The sequence below is a fragment of the Hippopotamus amphibius genome, chromosome 12 (assembly GCF_030028045.1).
Source record: "Hippopotamus amphibius kiboko isolate mHipAmp2 chromosome 12, mHipAmp2.hap2, whole genome shotgun sequence".
In the NCBI taxonomy this organism is placed as follows: domain Eukaryota; kingdom Metazoa; phylum Chordata; class Mammalia; order Artiodactyla; family Hippopotamidae; genus Hippopotamus; species Hippopotamus amphibius.
This window is the reverse complement of record NC_080197.1, coordinates 95,583,488-95,610,736: the sequence shown is the minus strand read 5'-3', so window position 1 is coordinate 95,610,736 and position 27,249 is coordinate 95,583,488. Positions and strand designations below refer to the sequence as shown.

Sequence of the window (27,249 nt, the reverse complement as noted above, 5' to 3'; positions counted from 1 at the left end):
TCAACTGAAATTTTCAATTCAAATATTCTGTTTTCTTCTTCTAATAGCTTTGTATGAAAATTCTTATTTTTTTTTTCTACTCCTGAGTGTCTAATGGACAAGATGCCTGCTTTGAGAGCTACCTCTTTCAGTTTATCAAAATGAAAGTTAGTTAATGGATACTCTTGTTTCTTTTGGTGATGATAGAGGCTGACAAGTTGTTTTATTTTTGCCCCCTTTTGTTTCTACAAGATTATTACTCTCCATTCCCTTCCCCTTTCCTTACCTTTTACTATCACATCTTCCTAAGAGGCTTCATTCTTCTCTATTTACCTTTCTCCAGAAGAAGCAGTTCTCTAAGGCTACTACCTCCATTTCTTCTCAGTTTCAAGTATCTTCTCCATGGTTGGTGCATTGAATTTCCAAGTCTCAGACCAACATTTGGGCATTTGGTATTGAACTTTTTTTCTGTATTTCATGTATGTACTTCTTAAAGAATCTCTTATTCGCCACACCCACAGGCATGTAGCAGCAGTGAGAACTTTCTTGGACTTTGGTACTTATTTCTTCAATTACAAGTAATTTTAATTTAGTGATAATTCTGTCTTCTAATAATGTTGAAAATTTGAATCACATGTCTTACTCGCTTTCGTTGTTGCTCTCATGCTTTTTGTTTTTGTTTTGTTTTTGACTAGTGTGTGAAGAGATTCACATTTGGTCATCATCATTATCCTCCATACATAAATTTTTAACTAGATAGATTTCTTTGAAATTAAAATTGTATTAGAAAATACATGGCAAAGCCTCTATATGTACTGTCCTAGCAAGACAAGTCTCAGCCTACAGGTTATATTCTGAAAATATCTATTCCTTTTAGCAGACCAATATTGTATTGTTTTCCCGGAAAAGCACCTTTCTTTGAATAAGTTAGCATGTTTCAAGAAATGTTTTTGATAAATATATAAGAGAAACAAATTAGAGTAAGTATCTCTGGACTCAATCTTGTGATCCTGCTACTTAATCTGGTCAGTTTATGGTTTAGTTGAGTAGCTTTTCCTTTCCTCCCTTCCCATAAATTAAGTTTAGGCTTACTCTAAGTTCAGTGAAATTTAGTGTGTGCTAGGGAAGTGAAAGTTTGACTACGTAAGCAGAAATTATGAGGGTATTTCAATTATTTGAAGGAATTAGTGAATTACTATCATTAGGAAATAAAATATCAGGTTGTTTAATATAAAAGTGTCAGAAAGCTTTTCTTAGATGGGCTGTCTGCAGTGCTAACTCTCCTGAGCCCACCAACTGCCAAAGGAGCAAAACCAAGCAGCCTGCTCAGAGGAGACCAGATGGACAACTCTACAGGACAGTGCATCTGGGGAGAGCTGTCAGTTTACGACTGGGCGACTGCTCACCAAGAATATTCACTGATTATTTTACTGCCTGCCACGGATATTAAAAAAAAAAAAACAGTCACGATGTCATTATTGTTGTTTATTTATGTTGAAATATCTGTTGAGCATGAACCATGTGCCATACACTATTCTAGCACTGGAGAGACATCAGTGAATAAGACAGACCAGGTCCTTGTCCTCATGCAGCATACATACTATAGAGAGAAAGAAATAAGATAAACAAATAAACATTTAAATACCAGATATTACTTTCTACAGTAAAGTGCTATGAAGGAAAAACAATAGTGTGATATTACATTACAATAATGTAATCTGAATTAGGGGATGCCCTTTAGGACATCTTTCTTCTCTGAGAAATGACATTTGAGATTAGACTTGAAAATCATAGAAAGCCAATCATATGAAGAATCGTAAGAGCTTCTTAGAAAAAAGGAACAGCAACTGAGTTTGGCTCATTTAAGGAACAGAATCTAAGGAACAGCCAGTATGACTGGAACATACTAAATAAAAAACCAAGTGGTTTGAGATGTCCGAGAGGTAGAGCAAAGCCAGATCATATGGAATGGAAAAAGAATTGGACATTTGAGCTGTAATGCAAGACAATCAGAGAATTGAAAATGAGGGAGGACTTAAATGGGAGGGGACTTTCAGAATGTGAGGGCATCCTCTAGTGAAGGAATCTAGCTCCAACATCCCTGCATCTCTCATCAACTCGACTGACCTCTTCTAAACATCCTTTCCAAAGAATTGTGGAGCACATAAAAAACTTTAACCCCCACTCATATTATTTTCAAGCCCACAGTCCAAACGAACCACTGTAGTGTCATTTTCCTTTTGTAAATGACTTGACCTGTGTCCTTTGAGTTTGTACTGGAAACCTGTTGGTCAACAAACAAATTCTTGATAGTATAACAACTACCTACTTAACTAGAGTGACCAATAAGGTTGTGAAAGCAATGGCAACATAGAAAAAATTCAGACGTTCAGGTAAACTGGGAAAGTAGGTTAAGTCACTTCTAGCCATATATATATATGATTAACATATACACATATATTTGAAATATATGAAATATGTCACATGTATACATATGTCTAAAATACATGAACATATGATATATATCTCTCTATATATCTATATCTATAACTATATCTATCTATATCTATATCAACTCCCTCCAGATAGAAAACCAGTTGGAGAGGAGTCCAGGCTTTGAGCCAAATTTTTTCAATGTCAAATAGTACAGATTTTTGGGAAAAGGCATAATTATGTCCACATAAAAGTTAAAGTAAAATTTCTTTTAAGCAGAGATTCTCTGATAATTGGATGGCAACAAAATGCTCAGATTTACTGGAAGGAGGTAATGCATTCCTCTTAAGCTGTGCTTTGTGCTTTTTTGTGTACTGAGGTACTTATGCTATATGTTCCTCATATTATTACTGAATACTCAAAGGAAGGGCACTAGAACTAATGAAATGGCATTTCTGACAATTTTCTTCAAAAACAAGCAAGAATTCAAAGTGCCTAAATATAAATTTTACACATTCTCTATTTGTCTAGATGGATTTATATTTTTTGGTTCTTTTATCAGCAAATTGCTGCATTTCCCATAATTAACTTTCAAGGTAATAGTTCATTAAGATAAAACATGATTTAGATGTTTTTTTCATAATGAGTAAGTATTAATGTGATCCTTAAAAAAAATCTGTGCTTTCTATTTCAAATATAGGCAAACTGAAAATTGCAATTTTTAACTATAAAACTGTATCTATGCTATTGCTTAACGTCTGTCTAGTTAATTTACATTTGTTTTCAAAGCTCTAATTCATTTTCCACCTTCCTTGAAGGCTTCTCAGATAACGTGTAACAGAAGGTAGAAGGGAGTAACTTTTTTTTTCTTTAGCTCTTACCAGGATTCCAATCAACCAAATATAGCCGTTTCCTTCAAGGAGCTTTTTATTTGTAATGTAGAGAGAGATACCAGCAAATGCCTACAGAAAATGTTATAGTATCATTCTAGAGAGGAGTAGGGTGGGCATATTCTGCAAGACAGGCAATAAACCAAAGGAATATAAAAAGTGTGTAGTATTCTAGTTGATGAACAGTGCCACTGAGGAATAAGAAGTAGGGAAAAATTAGGAGGGATGTCAATTTTAAAAGAGGCAATCAGGGGTAGGCTCATTAAGAAGATAACATTTTTTTAAATTAATTAATTTATTTATTTTATTGGCTGTGTTGGGTCTTTTTTGCTTTGCGCTGGCTTTCTTTTTAGTTGCGGTGAGTGGCGGCGACTCTTCGTTGTGGTGCGCAGGTTCCACATTGCCATGGCTTCTTTTGTTGTGGAGCACGGGCTCTAGGCGCATGCGCTTCAGTAGTTGCAGCACATGGGCTCAATAGTTGTGGCTCACGGGCTCTAAAGTGCAGGCTCAATAGTTGTGGCACACAGGCTTAGTTGCTCCACAGCATGTGGGATCTTCCTGGAGCAGGGCTCGAACCCGTGTCCCCTGCATTGGCAGGTGGATTCTCAACAACTGCACCACCTAGGAAGCCCCAAGAAGATAACATTTTAATAAAAATCTGAAAGAGTTTATACAGAAAACAAGGAAGGGCATTTCAGGAAGGCGGATCAGCAAGTGCAAAGGCCCTACCATTGGAGTGTGCCTCATTTATTTGAAGAACAGCAAGGAGGCCAATGCAGTTTCAATCCATTTTTCATTCCCTTTATCTTTTTGCTTTAAGCATCATCAAATTCTCTCAGTTCTTAAGCATGATTTGCTATTTTACATTATATATCTTTCACATTCTTTTTCCAACTAGGAATATTTTCTTAAATTCTGGATACTGACAATTCTTCCTTAAAAATCCACCTAAACATCATCTCATTTTTCCCTCTCCCAGACATGTTGAGATTCTTTGTGCCACTAACCAAGATAATTATTTCAGTTTGGGTATTTTGGATTTGATATGATTTTCAATCACCCAAGTAGAAAAATTTACTAGAGAAATTGATTTATGAGTTTGTAATGCAGAGTATATCCAATGTCGGAGACAGAGGTTTAGAAAAATTATCTTAAAGGAGGAAGTCAGAACAAGAAGAATTTGTAATATCACACATTAGAAAAGGTAAAGAGATAAAAGAGTCAAGAACTGGGTATACAACTATTTGCTAAATTAACATTGAGAGAAACAGAGAGAAAGAGAAAAAGAATTTGGGGAAGGAACTGTAGAGTTCTTCGAGAACTAGGAAGAAAACCAGGAGAGAATTAAAAAGTAATAAGGATATGTGAGAGCTACAATGGAAAATTTTCAGTTGTCAAGGTCTTGTAGAGGAAAATGCAGGGTCAAATTCATGATAGAGAACTGAACATGCTTTTATAAAAGGGGAGGACTAGAAAAATGGATATTGACAGTATAAGAGATATAAACAATAACTGCTGAAAAGGAGGCAGGAGGAGAAGAGTGGAGAAGAAAACAATGTTTTTGGTTGTAATTGAAAATAGCCTTCAATCAGAACATCCATGAAAATTCAGGAAAAGTCTGTAGTTAAAAAAGCCTAGTAAACTAATAATATCAAACAATAATTGGCCAATTTCTGGATAGATTATTTCTTCTCAGCTTTTATTTTTCTTAACTTTTTATAGTTTCAATAATAAGCATAATGGTTTATTACATTGTGCTAGATTATCCAGGAAACTGATTTTACAATGAAACTTTGTGTGCAGAAAATTTGGGGGCTAAATGTCTCTTTAGACAAATTTTCTTTTTGCCCTTGAGCATAATTGTAATAGCAATTTTAAAATCTTTGTCTGTGAATTCAAATATCTGCCTTTACTCTTAAGTATGTCACATTTTCCTGTTTTGTTTGTTTGTTTATTTTGTTTTAGTTTTGGTTTTGGTTTTTTTTGGAGGAGGGGTATCAGGAGCAGGCAGGTTTGTCTAGTTATTTCAGATTATATCCTGGACATTGTGACAATACATTGTGGAGATTCTGGATTATTTTTTCTTTTTTTTTCTTGAAGAGTATTAATATAGTTCACTTTTTGTTTTAGAAGGCAGTTACCTTAGTTGCACTCAAACTTCAAACTCTGTGTCCCCTTTGGCAGGCAGCAGTTGAAACTTCTGGTAAGTTCTTATACTAGTTTCCTATGGCTGCTGTAACCACAACAAAATAAAACAATTATCTTCTCACTTAAAACAACAAAATTTATTTTCTCACCATTCTGAAGTCCAGAGTGTCCAAATCAGTATCACTGGGCCAGAATCAGTGTGTCAGCATGGCCACCCTCCTTCCAGAGGCTTTAGGGAGTATCTGTTTCTTGATCCTTCCAGGTTCTGGTGGCTGTGGGAATTCCTTGGAATATAACTGCATCATTCCAAACTTCAAGGCCAGAATTCTCAAATCTCTCTCTTTGCTCTGTCTTCACATGTCTTCTGCTCTGTGCATAGTAAAATCTCAATCTGTCTCCCTCTTATAAGGACACATGTGATTGCATTTAGGACTGAGGAGGATAATCTGAGATAATCTCCCCATCTCAAAATCCTTAATCACATCTACAAAGACTTTGCCATACAAGGTAGCATTCACAGGTTTCAGAGATTAAAGAACATTATTCAGTCTACTACAGTTCTGCTAGCCTTAATTGGACTTCTTGGAGTCTGCCCTGTGTATACACAGCTCAACAGTCAGTTTAAAATTTGGTTTATTCTCTGAATTGAGGTCTTTCCTTTTCTGTATCTCTCCTTTCTGGGATTTCCATCTCTCATTTTCTTTCTTCCATCATTATCCAGAACTCTGTCCTCTGGTCTTCAAACCGGAAAGTTGTTGTTTTTTAGTTTTTTTTTTTTTTTTTTTTCAGATTTATCAAATTGTCTTCTAATTCTTCAAGCCAAAAAGGTTCTACTTATTTGTGTATTTATTTATTTTAGTTTTGTCCATCCTGTTTGGAACCTACTGGAAACTTTCTTCAAGACCAAAGCTGTATAAAATGGGAAACTCACTCTCTGTCATTTCCCTTTCCCATGTATAGACACCTCCTCAAGTTCTGGGCTATTTTCTAGTGGCCTTAAACAGGTTTTTTTTTTTTTTTTTTTCTTTTTGCCAGAGCTTATCATTTGTACCTATGTGGAGGACGGCTCCACAATAGCTATTCCTCTGTCACCAGAAGCTGAACTTCTATATTTTTTTAAGATTCACCAAAAATGCATTATAATTTTGGATTATATACAAAGCCTCAATAAATTGACAAAGGTTGAAATCCTTTCAGAATATTATTCTGACAACAATAAGATTAAGCTAAAAAATTCAAACAAAAAAAGTACCCAAAGTGACTATAAACTAAACAGCATACTTTAAAATTATCTTTGGATTAAAAAAAGATATAGATTAGAAAATATTTAAACTGAATGGTAATGAAGATAAGATATTAAAACTTGTCAGATACACTAAAGCACTACTTAGAGAAAATATTATAGCATTGAAGGCAAATACTAAAAAAAGAAAGGCTGAAAAATCAATGACATATACTTGGATCTCAAGAATAGAGAAGAGCACGAAATCAAAATGGAGTGAAGTAAGAGGAAGGAAATAACAGAGATAGCAGAAATCAATAGAATACAAAACAAACATACAACAGAATAAAATAATAAAGCCAGAATTGATATTTGAAATGGTTAATAAAATTTCTGGAACACTGACTAGGGAAAAAACACAATTTATCAAAATTGAGAATGAACATTGCATTGTATCTACAAATCTAATATATATTAAACACATAATAAGGGATATGATGAATAACTTTAGGCCAATAAACTTGAGTAAAATGGAAAACTTCTTTCCTTTTTTCTTTTCCTCTTGCTTATTTTGGTTGTTTTGGGCGTAGGAGGCATATTTGGGTGGATGAGCTTTTATAAAGATGCTGATACTATACTCTTAACACATAGGTATGTATTGTGCAACTTTGCCCCTCATCTTATGGCATAGGAAACTGAGGTTTAAAGTCCAGTCTCTATCCTCTCAGTTAGTTACTAGAGTAGAACAAAAGTCTTTTAACACCCTGTTCTATGGTCCTATGTCCACCTCAGATGGTGAAGGTGTCCGTCATTTAAAGGACATACTGAAGAAAACAGAATTTTCCTTATCTATAATGGCAGTTAGGAAAGGAGGGAAAGGACATGCTAATTAAAGTTGTCAGTGAGCGTTTATTATAGTATCTGACTGGCTGCTCTCCATGAAAAGAGATCGAAGGAACAATTTAATAACTGAATTGAGAATTGGCCCCTCCTTATGAGTTCTTTGGGTTGAAAGAATTTGGAGGACATACTGGCTATGAATTAAGGAGTAACATGCCCTTTTGTTATATTACACGTTGATTCTTATTATACACATAAGCAATATTAAAGAGAAATAGTGGACTCTATTGTAAGACAATGGAATCTGTGGGAAGATATTCCTGCAACGTTAGCACATGGCTTTTCTGTAAATCCGACCTCCTGGTGCACAGTAGTCACTGACAAAACAAAAATTATTCTGTGCTTACTCTTGACCTTCTAAAAGATTGCAGTGGCTCTGGGTGAGTAGTAAGCTGTTGCTGTTGACTGTATTTCTAGTCTTTCATGCTTGAACACTATCTGCCCAGCCTTCTTCCCAGCACACGGTACTGATAGAGTGCGTGCGTGCGTGTGCGTGTTTGTGTGTGTGTGTGTGTGTCTGAGCACATTCCTTTGCCTGTGTTCCCTATAGGCTCTGTAAAAGCTAGGTCAGTGGGCTGATGTGATCTTCCTTGAGATGCTGCAGGCTGGGTTTAGCATGACTGTCTTCAAACCTGTTTCTGCTGTGTGGTTTGCTTGATTGAAAATTTTGATTGGAAAAGTCCTTTTTTTCTTACTCTCCCCACCCTCCCCCCCTTTCCTACATCAGGCTGTTAGCAACTGATCTCCTGGGAAGCTTCAAAGTGAGGAAATGGTGGGTGGAGCAGAGGAGAAAGAAAAGGAATACATGCTGTGGAAAGCTGTACTATTGCTGTAGTTTCCTCTCACTGAGATTTAATCACTAGTTGGAGAAAATTGGAATGTTTCAAGAATGAGGACCAGTGCAGGGTGGAAGAAGGAGGGGATAGCAAGAGAATTCGATAACAGGGCCAAGGGGAGATTAACAATGTAATGCCCAGGAAACTGTGCTGTAGAACTCTGCCAGTGATCAGGGAAGCAGAGCTAACCAGGGAACAAGGTAAATTTTCCTAGTGTTTCTTTGGAAGATTTGCAAATAATACCAGGCTGCCAGGTAAGGGAGATTGAGACTTGTTTCTGCATTTCTCTTCTTCCTCACTTTAGGGACAATGTGTGCTAGCAATCTGCCTAGCTGACCACCCCATTTCTATCTGCTTTCTTTACACCCCAACCCCAGCCCCAGTTACTCGGATCCCAATCTCGTGAGGCAGACCCAAAACCTATAAGCAAACTGAGTCTCAGCTACTGATTATGCCCTGCTTAATTTCCAGTTAAAGTGGCATGCTTTCATATGTCTTTATAGATGCTGGAAGATGAGTACACCATTGCGTCAGTTCTGAAAACTTCAAAAGTCTGTGTGGCTTGGGGAGGAAAACAGGTAAAAACTCTCCTGGACAAGGTACCAGAAAAATGTACTGTTTATTGAGGTGGAAAAATAATGAACTGGGTTCTAGACTCAGCTTTACACCTAACTAGACATACGACCTTGAGCAAATTATAATGTCTGAATCTCTCCTTCATAGAACAATGGGTGGAAATTGATGGCTTCTAATGTTCTTTAAACTTTTATATTTTATAACGCACACACTCACCAATAAGTATATGTTGGATATCTCCTACATATGAAACATTATATGTTTTAAAGGAATACATTTCCATGGCTACTTCAATTTCCTCAATTGTGAAATAGGGCTAATAATGACTCTTCTTCTTCCATAAGAACACAGATGGGGATTGTATCTGAAAGTGATTTGGAAAATGTAAAATGCTCTGCAGCAGATACTTCTGATATATTCACATACATAGGAAACCATGTATTCCAGGAACAGATATGGAAGTTTTGTTCTCTGAGATAATAACCAAAAACCTGGAGACAATTTGCTCTATCTGAAAATACACGAGGTGCCTATGACCAGAAAGACTTAACCTAATACTGTTTCCAAGTTGTGTGTGCATATGTGTGTGTTGTCACAGCTTGCCTCTTTCATTCTTCACTATATTTACAATAGTAATATTTGTTGAAGAAATGAAGGAATGAAAGAACGAGCATAGAATAGAATTATTTAGTAATCTTTTCACTTCCAATTTCAACTCCCATGCTAACCTCAATGCTCAGTGTTTTTCCTTGATACGCTACCTTCTCACTGCTTAAATCTAGAGGAGGGTGTGCTGGAATTCATTGTGACTCAAAGTAATCTGTACTCAGGGACCAAAAGATGTTAGTGTTGATTATACATACCTCCTCTACAATATTTTACTGCCTTAACTGCTTCTTGAATCCCTCTTTAATAAGTTCAATGTAGTATTCTCACTTCATTCCCTAACACCTACCACAGGGTGTGGCACAGATTAAATGCTCAGTAAATGCAGTGCAGTAAGTCATGAACGATTTGTCCAATGCAATGGAGCAATTGGTGTGGGTGCCTAGGGAGAGGCACAAGACTAATGGGAATATTATGTAGAAACGTGTATGATGGGATCTTGAAACTTGCCATTACATTTTAGTTACCTCTACTCAGTGTTAAGAGGGTTCCTGACATAAGAGTCGTATTTATTGTTCACTATAAATTATCTCTAAGCTCCCTCTGACTTCCAAATACATTAATTTGATTCCTCCAGTTTCATGAAGAGAACATCTTATGAAAAGTCTGGCTTGACAGTGATAACAGCTATAAGCACTAAGCTAAGAGCCTACACTTGTTTAGCATATGCTAACAAAGTCATCTTCTCTACAGTTGTCCAGTGACCCAGGTCCATCATAAGCTCTTTGAGGATGGGAGCTCTGTCACGTTCAGCACTCAATTAAGACAGCTACTTAATTTAGGTGGATGAAGAACTTGGCTATTTGTAGAAAGGAGGCAGCCTGTGAGGGAGAAGACTGTTTCCTTATATGGCATTAGAATAAGACACCTCTCTACCCCCCAATTTTACTTGTGACTTTCTACTGTTATTCCTCATCTAAAAAGTCCCTTGAATTCCACAGCTTTCTGATTCCACCTGGACCAGTGGCAGAGATAGAAGGTGGGCAGAAAATGGGTTTACCCTCTTCCTCCTTCACCTAAAAGGCATAGGTTTGGGTCAGCTTACCCATCTTCTGCTCCTCAGGGTTTGAGCACAAAAGAAATGATGGCCCAATATCAGTAGAAAGGGAACAGATTTATTAGTTAGATTGGTGGTGATTGTTTGAAGACTTTTGCCACCGAATGAACTGCCCAAGGCAAGTCATTTGCAGTTTGGCCTTAATTGCCTTCCTTGACACTTTTTTGAGAGGTTATTATTGTAACCTTTTCCATCTAAAACACTGTTCCTACCAGGGGGGATTTTGGAATAAGCACTTCAACCTTTCCTCCACAAGAAATACTGCCATGTTACATTTCGGAAAAAAATGGAAAGTTGAAACAAAATCCTCACGTTTTTTCTTTTTCTTATGATTTTTTTTCACGTAATTACATGTATTTTTCTATTTTGCTTCATCCGTTACTGAAGTTCGTGCCTCTCTATCGAGGCACTCACGGCTCCGATATTTTCTCCTGTCACATCTCCCAGAGCAGATGGTCCCTTCAGGGAAGCTCTGGAAAGTGCTGGGTATCTGGTTCTGCCCGGTCCCTCCCTCCCTCTTGGGGGACTCAGATGACAAGTCAACAAACCAGTTTCTCTCCTCTTAGGGGTCACTGATCCAGCAGTGGCAGGGTTTGGTTGCAGGGACTGCAGGGACCCTTTGCTGTTGGGTCCAGCAGCTACCCGGGTCCGCAGCGAGCCCCGGTCCTGGAGTGAGAGTGACATTCCGCCTGTCCAATCAGAGACGCGGTTTCCTCTCCGGCGCCCGCCCCACTTTCCCCGCCGCCCCAATAACCGCTCTAAAAGGCCCGGCTTCTGCTGTCAAGTAGCTGGGGTGGGCTCGGCCGAGACGAGGAGGGGCGCCGGGTGGGGAGATGCGCTCCCAGGTGTTTGCAGCGGAAGTGGGAAACCTGTAGGTTATGGTCCAGCTGTGCCGCGCCGAGGCGAGCAGGAGCGGGGAACAGGTAGGAGGCAGGACTTTCCCTTCTTTGCAGACGGAATAAAGAATGCGCATTTTCCTGCTGCTGTTGCCTCCCTTCCCCTTCCCCCAGCCCCGCCCCGCCCTCTTCACCCCCAGCTCTCCCGCGGTCGCCGCAGCTCTCGTAGAGAAGGACGGCAGGAAGGACGGGGTGGCCGGTGTGTGGTGCCGGGAAGGAGGCGTGCGGGATGCCGGAGCCCGGGGTGACGGGCGGGGCAGGGTGACAGTGCCGTAGGAGAGGGGACCCAACCCCCGTCTCGTCAACTTTCGTCGCGGGAGGCCGTGGCCGCCACCGCCAGCGACTCGCCCGAGGGATGCCAAGTCGACCTGGCCGGGGAGGGTCTGGGAGAGCAGAGATGTCAGCAGCCGGGAACCCTCGCGTCTTCCTAAATCGAGGAGAGCAGAGCATGGGCTCGTCCCCACGCCTGTCCGCACCCACCCGTTTCCCCTCTCCTACCTTGCCGGTAGACTAGCGCAACCCTGAAAACCTGGGCATGATTGCGCTCAGGCGAAGAGGGACTTGTTTGTTCCCTGGCTCCTGTTAAGAACCGGTTCCCATCGGGAGTGGGGGTTGGGGAAAAACCCTGCAACTCGCATGGCATTTTCCAATTAATAACGTCTCCACTGAGAAGACATCAGCTCTTCTCCGCTATCTGCGACAGACTGAGGAGGGGAGAGGCAAGGAAGGCTTGGCCTCTTCTCTCCTAACGTGGACGTTGTCAGTCGGAAACCACCTTCTCGCCTAGTTTCTAAAAGATGGGTTTATCCTGGGGGACTCCCGGAGAGTCAGATAATCGTGCCGGCATGGGCTCCCAGGGGCTGCAAGGCAGCCTCCCTGGGTGACCGCATCTGGGTATTAGGTGTTGGCCCAGTGCTGGTTCCTGCCGGAGTCAGATTGCTGGGAGCAGTAAGCAGAAGAATTGCAGAGAAATGAGAAGCTGCCTCGTTCTCAGGGACTGATAACACCCTGCTTTGAAAATTGCTGCAACATTCGGGTGATGGAAAGGAGGGAGAGGGGAGAAGCTGCACCCTTTTCTCATGTATTCATGCCACATCCAGCATGGGCATCTGTACATGTACTTGTGTGTGCATATCTCCAAGGTGGAGCTATATATAGCTCCTGCACACCCAGCCCTGTTTGCCTGCTGCTGAGCAGGCTGCCTTGGTCTTCTGAAGCAATCTGGAAGCACTGAGTGGGAGGGGAAAGAGGGAATCAAATTCTCCAACGGGGGATGGGGGGAGGAAACCAGAGAAGATGCACTCAGACTGAGGAAACCTTGCATGAAATAATGTTTCTGTATTGCACATGAAGATCAATATTTCCAAATATTATTTTGAATACATTCTTAGAGTGCTCTTTGATCTTCATCCATTTCCCTGTATTTTTCAGCTTTACACTGTACACATGAACCTTATCAGCCTGAAATGTAGCACACATATCAAATAAATATGAATCATATCTGGGATATTTTATTAAATTCATCAGAGCGTAATGGTTTGCTCATGCCTGTAGCTTGCTTGGTTGTTCGGTGGTAAATTTATTCGGGTAGTAGTTTACAGCTGGCAGCATTGGCGGATCAGGAGGAAAATCCCAGATCCACCCACTTTATAGCATATAGAACTAAGGGATCTTGGGAGTCTTGGAGGGTAATTTTGATATATTTCTTTGTGCAAATTTTACTTGTGGACCTGGTATTTAAACTTGTGCTTCTGTTTTATATCATACCTATCTACACTGCATGGACTTTCTTTTACAGATGTATGTGCATTTATTTTTCCTTTGCCTGGAATTATTTAATCTTGATGATAACCTTTCCATTTTCTTAGATGAGAAAACTAAGATTTAAAGGACACAAATAATTTGTTTAACATCTTCTGAAAATCCACTATTCCAAACCTAATATTCCAATAACCTTCTGTGAATGAATTGCATAGCAGTTTACCATCAAATAGAATTCTTCAGTTTCCCATGGTTTTTGGTCTTGGTAACAATGTTTGATCAATATTGATATCACTAACAGTATAGACCAAGGTTATTCAGTTATTCAGACACTAGGTCTCATTTTGTTGATTAACCATTATTTGTATGTCTGATTGATTTTCTAATTAGGCAGTAAGTACTTTGCAGAAAAAGACCATGACCTATATTTTTGTATACACCACACTGAAAACAGTTCGAAAGTAGGCTCAAATATTCTTATTGAGGAAGCATCATCATAAGGAATTGTTTAGATTGATGCAGCACCGATTTGGGGTAATCTGTTTATTGAAAGAAGGCTATGTGTTGAGAACTGCTTTTGGAAACTTCCTTTGGCCCCATCATCCTCTCCATAAGGAGGAGTGAATGACATGAGGCATTTCTATATCCTTCCACAGAATGATTCTATTTCCCAGTAGAGGTTATGACTATGTACAGGTTATTATCTTCTTCCCCTTGATGCCAAGTTGAAAGATAGACAGTCCATATTTCTCCACACAAAACATGCCATGCCATGTGCCTTATTAAAGCAGAGATCAACAAGGTCCATCCATTTATACGGATAAATTGGCCACGGTCTGTGTCATGTCAAGAACCTATCCTCTCTAAAAGTCATCAGTAAGTTCTTCTTCAAGTCCAGTGTTCATTTTATTTTTATTGGTGCATTCATTTTTCTTCCCTTTTGATCTGCCATTTCTGCCCTATTGTCCAACTCCCCCTTGAAATTTTTCTTCCTGGTACCATAATGACCTGATGTCATAATTATTCTCTTACTTTTTATAATCCCGTCTTTGTGCCCCTGTTATCTCCTTCCTGTTCCTAGCTTTCAAAAATGAATCCCCCAAATTGATGACAGTTTGACTGGAAATAAAACTTTCCGTTTGCATTTCCATTCCTCGTCTCTCTTTCATGAGTCATACCGAAATACTCTCCTGGTAGCGAAGAGCACAGGTATTAGAAGGAAGTCTAGATGTGTTATTATTCATATATCACTCGGCAGATAAGTGCATGTCAGTCAGTTGGAAATTATAACGGCACTTATCTCAGAGATTTTTGTGGGATATTTTTGCAGTATTAAGTAGATAATGCATGTAACATTTAAAATAGATATTGGCCCATAGTAATTACTCATAAACAATAGCTATTAGCAGTATAAGTACTATTTACAGTAATGATAATGTACATAGTGAAAACCACTTTTTGCTTTTTCCTCATCAGTCATCATCACCCTTAAACTGGCTTTTAGCAATGGATACTGTAATTTTCTAAGCTTTTCTGATTTGTGATCGGTTTTGTTTGTTTTTTGTTTGGGGTTTTTTTTGTTTGTTTGTTTTTTAGATTTCCTTTTTCTACCTCCAAATGCCCACCATCCATACCATCCATTCAGTAATAACTTATTCATCTCTATTCTCAACCTAATTTGTGTGTTTCTCTGTTTTCCTTAATACCAGTTTCATTTGTCATTGCATGACTCCATTAGTGCAGTAATCAAATATCCCAGTGTATAAGTTTCCCTGCTTTAATCTAAGATGCCAGATATTATTATTGGTATAATGTATTTTGAATGTCCCTTATTGATTTAGCTAAGCTTTGAAACTTTCACTGTGCTTTGCTTTGTATCTTGAAGAGCACTTGCTCTGGAGCAAGAATACTTGGGTTCAAATCCGGAGGACAGGATTTACCAGTTATGTGAACTTGGAAATGTAGCAAGTGGAGGATGGGACGTTATTTCACTATGGTTGTTTGGATGACTTACTGTGTAAAATTGTTTTTGAGTGTATATTCATTTAATATTACATTTAATTAACATTTTTATGATTATAAGGAAATACAGGATCATTCAAGAAAAACTGGAAATAAAATATAGTTCCATCATGCACAGAGATCCACTGTCAACCTTATAGTTTTATTTCTTTGAATATGCATAGGTATTGTAAATTTACAGATTTGAAATCAGAGTGAATATTCATTTTGGCACTCAGCTTTTTTCCCACTTAACATCATACTATGAATATTCATTGATTTCATTTAATATTCTTACTCATCATTTTTTTTTTATGGCAGCCAAATATTTTTTATATAGAGCCTTTAGATAGTTTCCAGTTTTTCACACTTATGGAAACGAGCATAAATATTCATTAAGCTTTACCTTTCCGACCATCTCCTTACAATAACTTCTTAGATGCTGCTGGATCAAACGTATAAATATTTCCAGAATCCTAATGCTTATAGCCAAATTGCCCTGGCAAAAGAATTTATGCCCAAATTGACACTCAGTTTAAACTGATTTGGTAATAGTCTTACTAACACTTGGTATTGTGGTTAAAACAGTTGTGACTATTTTGCTAGCAGAAATTAGGTATCTAGTTATTCTTTGAGTTGTGTTTTTATGATTTTGAATGAGTTCAAGTAATGTTTTCATTTCTCAAATTGTTTATCTGCTCTTTGCATTTCTTAATTTGTGGATTTCATTTGACTATTTCTTTATTGGAGTAATCATAGTTTCTAAATATAATTAGAAATCTGTTGTAAACTGTGAAAATTTTCCTCACCCTGTTATTTTGCCTTTTATTTTTTATGTGTTGAACATACAGAAATTTGTAACCTTACTGTAGTTTAATCTATAAATCCATTTGCAGTAATATCTTACATTGCTTTAATGCTCAGAAAACTTTCTGCTACCTGAAAAGAATTAAATATAAAAACACACATTCGAGGGTTCGGTTGCTGAACTTCTTTCCTTCTTTGAAGTGGGATTTGGCTTATCATATCGTGTATCTCTGTGTGAAACGGCTTCTGGGGACATAAATACACTTACAGTCTGTTGAGGTCCCATTATTATTTATGTGGCTTTCCCATGAAGTGAATAGTACCTTCATTCTTTCTGAGCTGCTGTTGTCCATTTCAAAAGTGCCACAGGGCAAAATGTACTATGGAAGATATTAATGACCAGGTTACTCAGCCAGAGCAGGGCACATTATTTGCACAATTATCTGAATGACTCAGGCACTAAATCTGCTTTTGCCAGGATTATCCAGATGGTCCTTAATTCACTGGATAATTGCTCACCCCTGTACTTGATTTTGATGATGTAGACCTGACTGTCATCACTTTTCCTGTACTGTTTTATTTGTTGCTCTTCTCTAAGTGCTTATGGTTTGTCACATTTGTTTCTTTTCATGAGAGGCAGTTCCCTATGGTCTTGAAAAGCATACATTTTAGAGTTATGTAGAGCTTTGCAGGAAACCTAGCTCAGCCACTTACAAACTGTGTGATTTGGGGCAAGTTAGTGAGTTTCTTTAAGCCTTTGTTTCCTGTGTAGGAAATGAGGCTATTCTGAGGATATTCAGAGTTCAGGGCCCTTACTTCAGTCTCCCTCTCTTGTAGTCTTCTCAAGCACAGTCTCTGCGCTATAATCAATTGTCTTTCTGAAACCAATCTCAACAAGTGCTGAAAATTTTTTGATAGAGCTTTCTCTCTCTTTCTCTCTTAATGGCAAGATGCCTGAAGTCTTATAGGTTGTACTTAAAATCCTTTACTAAATGGTCCTTATTTACTGCTCTAAATTCATTTCCTCATTGTTCCAGTCTCTTTGATCTCCAGTCTTCCACAATGCCAGTCATAATAAACTGTTTGCATTTCCCCATATTCATCATATTTTTTTCTCTCTTTTCCCAGACTCCACTTCCCCTCCATATTCTGTTTTCTGCCAGACATTACCTGTCTCCTTGTCTACCCTGTAGTTGATCTGCCTAACCTCTTCAAGGGTCAGGTCAGCTGCCACCATCTTAAGGAGGACTTCCCTGAACGTCCAGGCTGAGTTTTTAGCTCTTATTCAGTGCTTTCATAACAACCTGTGGGTACCCCAACCATAGCACTTACAATACCATATTGTAAATGATTGTTTACTTGCCTGTTACCGCTATTGTAAGCCCTTGAAGACAATGTAGTATTCCTCTGTGCACAGTGAAGACCTTGACATACATTTTCTGAAGAAATGAATTAAAGAAGGTTAAGATTAAACACCTTTTTAAGATTTCAACAAATTAAGGATTTATATCTCTACCTTGGAAACCAAGAAATAGAACTAGAAGCTAGGTAAATCTTAATTTTTTAAGAATTAACTTCCTGGTTTTGTTGATTTTTACAACAAGATAGGTAAAAGAGAGTCTTTTAATAAGCAATTGTCAAAATAAGACATGCCTAGGACATTGAATAATTCCTAAATGCTAAATCTGTAGGTAACCCTTTTAAATAATTCTCCATTTTAGAAGGAGGTAGAAATGTATAGTTACATGGATAGTGTAGATATATCAAATTTAGCTATGTTTGAACTAAATATTGGTGAAATTAATCCCCTTCCTTTTCATTTAATAAAAAGTCTTTCATTGGTGTGGTCTCTGGAAGTTTGTAAAGCATGGTTAGGTGCTTAACCTTGTTTGATCCTTTGTAACAATTCTAGAAGTCACATTGAAAGGTGCGGTTATCCATTCTACAGATAAAGAAACAAGTTCAGAGAAATAAGTAATATGCCTAAGATCACATTAGTGGCAAATCTGGACAAGATAGAAGGTAATCTTACTCATACTTGCATGTTTGGTGTATTGTGCTTAGCCAAAACATCTCACAGAGAGGTGCAGGCCACCATTCTGTCCAGGTCAAGGACATTGGTCTTGATAGATATTAATAATCCACTGAGAGTCCCGAACAATCTAGTAAAAATGCACTGTACTAATACCTATATATAGTTGTCACTTTGGTTTTTAATAACCTGAGAAGTAACCCACTGACAGTGATTTTTTATTTAAACATATTGTAAAATCTTATATTTGTTTGATTGATCATTTAGACTCCACACACAGGCACACGCACATAATATATATATATATAAAACTTCAGAGTGTATTTCTTTTTATTTTTGGTGACAAGTACAATGCCCTTTCCCTTATTATTTTTTTTACTAGAATATTAAAGTGCTTTTTTAAGATATTCTTAAGTAGAAAATATCCAGATTTTCAGTTTGGCTTAGCATATATACTATACAATCTTGGAGACTCAGTTGAGTCAAATATGTTTTTCAGAAATAGTACAAGAGTGGAAAAAAATTTTGTGAAAAATAGATGGGTACTTAACTAGAGCACTGATCTTGCCTAGTTTAAGAATTAAAAGTCCTGAAGTATGAGACTGATTTTTCTTAATTTGGTTGTGCAGACAGTGTCTTCTCTATAACAGCACTTCAGTTATTAACAACAGCCATTTATCGAGTGCTCACTCCGTTTTGGGCATTGTTTTAAATGTGTTGCAATGATATCTCATATCTTAACCAAACCCAGTGAAATGGATTTTATTTGTTATTTTTACCATTTTACAGATGAGAAAAAATAGATATATTAAAAAGCTAATGATTACAGAAGCTAGAATTCACATTCAGGTTAACTGTCTCCTAAACCTAGATTGTTAATCAGTGTGTTATTCTGCCTCTCCATGATATCTGGTATTTTGTTAGTCACGCTTTAAATTTCCTCCATTTGAGGTGACCATCTGTTCCTGTACTCTCACATGAACTTAACATCAACACAACAGGTTAAATCATTTTAAACTTATGTATGTTTTATTTATGGAAATCTCATAAACAAAATGGTCTTCCGCTACAGTGATTTACATGGGTCAGTTTTCCAAACATAAATTAAGCAATTACAATGTGCTATTTAAAAATTCTAAACTAAGTACGAGAATTTTTTTATGCTTTTCTGCCCTAATTTTGCTTCCTGGCGTTACAAACCATAAACAGTAATTCTATCCTAAGACATCTAATCTGATAGTATTTAATTGTCATGGTTACTGAAAGTACAGATTTGCTATCTGTAACAGGCAAGATTGCCTGCTAAGATATTATAAACAATATTTATAATATTCCAGTTTGGGACTCAACTTGTTTAATATAACAGAAATTTGTATCAGATGAAAATTTCCATTGCATATTATTTTTATACATTAAACTATATTTTAACTGAAAATCTTTAAATATATCTACTGGATTGATTTACTATATTTTTCTTTTAGCTTTCAAATATTATTTTAGAGGTAATAACAACTCTTTTGGAACTAGAAAATTAACTCTTTTTTTTCCAAAAAAGTTATTCGTAAACTAAGACATCCATTTTCAATAAAACATTGTACTGCTGTTTTTAAAACCTTTTAAATTAAAGAGTAACAGAAATACAGAAAAGCGCACAGAAATGAGTCAGCTCAATGAGTTATAACAGAGTTTATATCCATGAAATCAACCCTCAGTTCTGAATAAAGAACCTTGTCAGCACCCAGAATCCCTCTTCCAGTGACTCCCAACTGTTAGGACCTTGCTCTTCCCGAAAGGTAACCACTAATTCTGACTTCAATGCCACAGAATCGTTTTACTGTTTCTTGAAATTTATACAGACAAAATCATACAGTATGTGACTTTTTAGTATCCAATTTTTTTTGCGCGACGTTTTTGGTGAGATATATCTACGTTTTTGAATGTAGTAATCCTTCTTTTTTGTTCTATAGAATTCCATTGTATAAAAACTCCAAAAATGTACCTATCTGTTCTACCTGTTAGACACCTGGGTTGTTTTCAGTTTTGTGTAATAGTTTTCTTATGAACATTTTGTAGCGTATGTATGTGTATGCATTTTTGTTAAGGTATACCTAAGATTAAAATTGCTGAGTCAATGGCTAATGCTTAGTAGAAAGTGCTAGTTTTCCCCCAGAGATTGAGCCAATTTGCAGTTCAGCCTGTGGTGTATGAGATTTCAAGTTACTCATTAGCTTTGCCTTCACTTGGTATTAATAGTCTTTTTAACTTAAACCATTATAGTAGGTGAGAATGTGTAGAGATGAATATCTATTTGTGGTTTTAATTTGCATTTTTTCATTAATATGTAGTTAAACACCTTTCTATATATATTTTGGCTATTTGAATATGATGTTTTGGAGTGTGATTAAGATTTTGTCCATTTTACTATTGAGTTTATTGATTCATAAGTGGTTCCTTATATATTCTGAATTTGAGCTCTTAGAAAATATTTACAAATATGTTTTCTCACTTTATAATTTGCCTTATCACTCTCTTAATGTTACCTTTAATCAACAAATGCTCTCAGCTTTAATACAGTCCATAGTTAGTATTTTTTGCGTCTTATTGAATAATTCTTTCCTTATTACAAGTCATGGAAACACTTTTTTGTATTGTGTGCTAAACACTATATTGTGGGTTTTTTTTTAATCAACTATACCTCAATAAAAATTAAAAAAACCAAAAACTCAGTTCCTATTTCTTTGGTTAGATTCTCACCTTTTTAGTTTGCAATTCCCTCTTCATTTCTGGCACCTGGAAATTTCTCTTTCTTTCAAATTCTTATTTTTTTTTTTTTCAGTTTGTGGCAGTTTTTTTTTTTTTTTTTTATGAAGAATGTCTATTTAGAGCAAAAGAGGAATCAATAGTATCATCATTCACCATATTACCAGAAGTCTAAAGTTTTCTCAAAAAGATGCTAATTTTATAATTAACAGAAGACAGTAGGTTTCTTCCTTTTCTTTTTTTTAAATTTATTTATTTATTTATTTATTTATTTATTTATTTATTTATTTTATTGACTGTGTTAGGTCTTCGTTGCTGCACACGGGCTTTCTCTAGTTGCAGAGAGCGGGGGCTACTCTTCGTAGTGGTGTGTGGGCTTCTCATTGCAGTGACCTTTCTTATTGCAGAGCACGGGCTCTAGGTGCGTGGGCTTCAGTAGTTGTGGCACATGGGCTCAATAGTTGTGGCTCATGGGCTCTAAAGTGCAGGCTCAATTGTTGTGGCGCACAGGCTTAGTTGCTCTGTGGCATGTGATATCTTCCAGGGGCAGGGCTCAAACCCGTGTCGCCTGCATTGGCAGGCGGATTCTTACCCATTGCACCACCTAGGAAGTCCCTCTCTCTTTTTTATTAATTTAATTTAATTTTTTTCTTCAGGTATAGTTGTTTTACAATGTTGCGTTAGTTTCTACTGTACAGCGATGTGGAATTCCCTGTGCTCTACAGCAGGTTCTTATTAGTTATCTGTTTTATACATATTAATGTATATATGTTAATCCCAATCTCCCAATTTATCCCATTCACCACCTCCCACACCCCCGCTTTCCTGTATGGTGTCCATACCTTTGTTCTCCATACCTTTGTTCTCCACATCTGAGTCTCTATTTCTGCCCTGCAAACTGGTTCATCTGTACCATTTTTCTAGATTCCACATATATGCGTTAATATAAGATATTTGTTTTTCTCTTTCTGACTTACTTCACTCTGTATGACAGTCTCTAGGTCCATCCACGTCTCTACAAATTCCTTTTTATGGCTGAGTAATATTCCATTGTATATATGTACCGCATCTTCTTTATTCATTTGTCTGTTGATGGACATTTAGGTTGCTTACATGACCTGGTCATTGTAAATAGTGCTGCAATGAATATTGGGGTGCATGTGTCTCTTTGAGACACTATATTGTTTTTGTTTAAACAATAAACCTGTAAAATTCATGTATCAATATTAAAATTTCTCTGTTGATTCTTTTTGATTTTCTAGATACTCATATCATTTGAGAATGAGTTTATTTCTTCTTATTCATTCTTTGTAACTTATTAAAAATCTTGTCTTATTGTGCTAACTAGGATCTCTAGTGCAGTGTTGAGTAGAAATGGTGTTAATTGACTCATTCTTTATCTCATAAGAAAATTTCTCAAAAGTTAATCCTTAAGTATTAGATATTTTTATAGATAACTTTTATCAGGTTAAAGAAGTCCCCTCCTATTTCCATTTGTTAAAATTTAAAATATTTTTGATAATTTTAAGTTTGTTCAGATGATTATATGATTTTTATCTTATGTTTGTTAATGATTGATTTTCAAATGTTAAACTAGAATCCCCACCCAGAATATATTTAACTTGTTCATGATGTATTTATTACCTGTTATGTATATTACTAGATTAGTGTTGATAATGTTTTATTTAGGATTTTTTAGCTATGTGTTTCAATTTTTGTAATATTATTGATCACACTTTAGTGTCAAATTTATGTTGGTTGGACTCATGAAATAAGTTGGAATATATTCCCTCTTTTTATTCTGGTAACAGTTTGTGAATGATACATTTTAATTTCTTGTAGAATCCACTAGTGAAGCCATTTAGCCCTAGAAGTTTTTTTGTGGCAACATTTTAAATTAAAAATGCAGTTACTTTATGTGTTATGAGTCTTTATATTTCCTAAATATTATTTAATCTTTTTTGTAAGTTGTACTTTGTTAGGAATTTTCCCACCTAAAATTTCAAATATATTGGATATTGTTTTTCAGAATAGTCTTATGCAATCTTTTTAATATGTATAAGATTTTTAATGATGGCTCTCTTTTCATTCGTTTAAATCCACCCACAGAGCTAACTATTCTTAACATTTTGTATATATTTTAAAAGATTTTTATGAATAGAATATAGTTTTAAATATATTACTCCTACTATCAAAATGCATCATACTATATGTAACGTTCATTTGTTTCATTTTGGCCAACTTTTATTTTCACACGTTATACTGCTAACACATCCTTTTTCATATTTTCATAATATCCCTTTGCATGGAACAGAATTTATTTATGTCCCCCTTATTGGATCTTTGGCTTATTTCTAATGTTTTCTAAAAAAAGAATTCCACGAGAACATTATTCTACATGTACTTTTGTACATTCCTTGGAATATTTCCCTAATACATTTCTAGAGTAAAATTGCTAGCAACGAAATACATCTTTTATAGATTATCAGTATTTTCAAATTGTTCTTCAAAGACATTATAGCAATTTATAATCCTAATAACATGAATAAGTGTGTTTGCTTTTGAATATCCTCCCTTGTACTGAGTATTATCAATCTTTCAAATACTTTTAGAAGAATTTTTCTTTCTAAATCAAACTGTCACTAAAAAAATAATATTAATGAAGCACAATTATGCACTGATGACATCGTAAAAGGTAAATTTGGTATTTCCCTATTGATTGTTTTATTTTATACGTAAAAATATTTTGGTTATTATTGGGATTGTAAAGATTTCAATTAAATTTGACACTAAGTTGGTTTTATAAAATTTAAGTGCTAAAAAACTCTCCTGCATTCATTGTTTGTTTTTTTAGTGTCATAGATTTTCAATATAATATATGGCTATGTTTGCTCACAGAGGAAAGAATACAGTACTAGTTGTTCAGTAGACATAGATTTAAATCTAAATTCTGGCACTTAGTAGATATGTATTCTTGAGAAAGCTACTCAACTGCTATAACTCTGAGTGGCTTCCTTTCCTGAATTGAGGAGAATAGATATGATAGTAAGTTTGCTGTATTGCCTGTCATCTGATTGCTAGTATTGATTTAGGTGATTACGCTAGTTAGGGATGGCCTTTTCTCTGTCACTTGCCTATTTGTGACCCTCTCATGTTGCAATGTTACTTTCTTCAAGGAAAACAGTTTCCAGATATGAAGAAGGACTGTTTCCCATGAACAGTCTATAAAGTAGGTCCTTCTGTTAGAAATGGAAAGAAATGGTGTGATTAATACTTTTTTCCTTCATTTATTGTATATTGTATTTGTAAGTGCAAGGAAGAGAGAAGGAATGGAGGGAGGGAGGGAGGGAGGGAGCGACAGAGATCAAACAGAAACACACATCTCCTATGTGGCAGGCTTTGTAGTAATGAATAAATCAGATTCTTTCCTGCCTTCAAGAGGCTTCTAAGATAAGTGGGGAAAATAGACGAAAAGTAACCCAAAATTGTATGATGAGTGCTTTAACACAAGCAGATTCAACATGTTAGGTGAATATTGTATGCCAGGGACATTTAGGAGATAATGGCTGGTTCAAATAACTGAAAGAAATCTAGTATATGATTGAGTATAAAGTAGCAAGATATATGGCCAAAGAGGAGAAAGTAGTAGATCAAGAAATTTCTTTTAAAGCGTTTGTATTTTACCTTAGAAACAATGGTTCCAAGTAAGGCAGTGATTTAATTGAATATCTTAAAATGTTTTTTGAGAATTTAATGAAGCAAAAGAAAGATATTAGGTATGAGAGGACTTTATAATAAATTCATACATTTTAAGAAAATTAACTAAATTTGAAGCAGCATGTCTAAACAATTCTTGATAAGAAAATATTGCTACGGTATTGGCAGGCCTGTACTCTCCAAATCATCTCTTTTAAAAAGCTCTCCTAATAATTAATTTTGACATTTTGCTATTAGTATGTTATAAAACTTCCTTTGAGTAATTAACGAGAGAAAATTAACTATATATTTTCATCTCAATCTTTTCATAGTTTCTTTGAGAGCTAGATTTGTGCTAAGACATACATATCTTTTTAAAAGCCATAGAGGTTCATGGAAGTTCATAGAAGTTCACTGGACTTTGGATGTCATGTCTAGCCATGGCTGAGAACACCATCGTGCTTATTTTATAAATACATGTGGTTTACTGTTTGCATACAATTATATTTTCCATAGGGGCATATAAAATAGTCATTTATAATATGACTGAATCACTAAAAATGTTATCCAGTAGTACTGGGCTGATTTGTCTCCCAAAAAGTATTTTGTTGGTGAAAGAACAGGGAAATGTGAAGAGAGAACAATATTTTGGAGTCTTTAGTTTCCTGGGTGATCTTTGGAGGGATGGTTATTGGATTGCTAAGAATATTAAAATAAGATTTTTGTAGCCTATCCAGTTCTCAAGGTGGTTAAGAAAACTGAATGTTTTATTTACAAACTCAAAGCGAAGAGCAAAGATCACTTGCTCTAATTCTTATATACCTATAAAATGGATGCAGTATTTTGTAATATTAAGTCCTCCAGTGGCTTTTTGTTCCCGGATACTTTTCTCCAATGTAAAGTGTATTATGTACTAGAATTTTTAGTCTAACTTGAAGTTACATTTTTCTTGCAATTATTTGATTTTATGTTTGAGAGAAAATACGGTATATTACTCATGGCTGTGCTTTTATTTTGAAAATAAAAATTGTATCACTAAAATTTTCCGTTCACATTTTTCAATACCTATTGGCTTCTGACTATATGCTGAAAATGTTCCCCTGCATATATACTGATCTCAGGTGGTAGTTATGAGTGTAGTAACTTCTAGTAAATTAAAATGTTTTTTAGAACCAACTGAGAAACAATGTTACAAATGTTACCACAAATCATTTATTCATATTGCCTTCTATTTTTAAGAAGAATACTGCAGAACAAAGGAATTTGGATTCTTGCTAATAGGTAGGGTAAAGAGACAATCTTGCTGGACTCAGCAATTATTTTATTTATCTTTTTAGATTTCTTAGTGTAATTCACACATAACCTAGTTACTTCTGCTTTTGAATTTTAAATCTAGCCTTCCTCCACAACTCTTCTGGAACACATTCTGGAAGATGACATTAATATTTATGTTACTAAAAATAACACTGTGAAGTGGAATGCCTTAATTAAATGTTACTTCACTCAACATGTCTTCATCTCTGCTGCTAACCTTAAACCAACAAGGGAGGAAGGATGTCTTCTCTCTCTTAATTCCAATTCTTCTACTTTTATTCTGGATCTCAGTTTTCTACAACATGAGAGACAATTTGCTCTCATATTCATATGCTTCCTCCCCAGAAACACCAATCTTTCTTTCTTAACTCCCTAATCTTCCCGTGCCTTCAAACTTTTCAGTTGTTTTTCTACTAACTTTTCTAGGTCCTTTTTAAAATTTCATGTTTTTTCTCATCTCTTCCAGAACTACTAGTCTATAGTTTCTAAATATGACCTCAGCTGTAGCAAAATTCTCCTGTCATTCTTCTGATTCATTTTAATGGAAGAGGAAAGCCAATTTCTGCATAAATGTTGCTCTTCCTGAGTTCTGGATTACACCCTCCTATCTTTTTAGGGTCTTTACTGTGTTCATTACCACCTCTTTCTTGGATCTTCAAATTTGATCTCTCTACTGCCTTCCTAATATCAGCATTTAGGCATGCCTAATTCTCTTTCATTTGAGAAACAATGCAGACAAAATTAAATAAACACAAACCCTCCTCTAACTCTTGCTGCCCCCAAGCTACTGCAGTCATTTTTCCCTTTTATCTTTCACAGCCAATTTTTTTCAAACATTTATCTATGTTTGCTTTACTATGTTTTGCCTTCACTTCTCTCTCTAACCTCTGAAACCTGGTTCTTATGCCAGACATTTTAGTAAAACAGCACTTTACAAGGTTTCCAAAATACCCCTTAGTTCCTGAATTCTGTGGGTAGCTTTCAGATATCACCTGCTTGACCTTTCAGGAGAACTTAACACTGTTTCATTTTCCTTCTTGGAAAGGTCTTTTCATAGTTTGGGTGTATTATTAAGCAAATATTCATTTCTTTTCCATTCCCACTGTTGATAGAGCATACAGCTATACCAGTTGATGTTGTGTTCAATCGTATTTCTTGCTTTGACCAATGGTAGATGTGAACTAAGCAAAGATTGTGCATCTGAGTTTGGCTTGGTTCTTACATCCAGTCAACTGCATTGAGAAGTACGTATGCTGGGAATCTGCTGATCCAAGG

The 27,249-nt window shown here is 36.2% G+C and overlaps 1 protein-coding gene across 3 annotated transcripts in view; it reads left to right on the top strand.

Moving 5' to 3' along the window:
* The first annotated feature begins 11,512 nt into the window (after nt 1-11,512).
* CNTN1 (contactin 1) overlaps nt 11,513-27,249 on the top strand; it is a 329,895-nt gene continuing 314,158 nt past the window's right edge. For all 3 annotated transcript variants that reach the window (XM_057703538.1, XM_057703537.1, XM_057703539.1), the window contains exon 1: nt 11,513-11,630. The gene's annotated coding sequence lies outside the window, so the exon portion shown is untranslated. The remainder of the gene's footprint in view (nt 11,631-27,249) is intronic.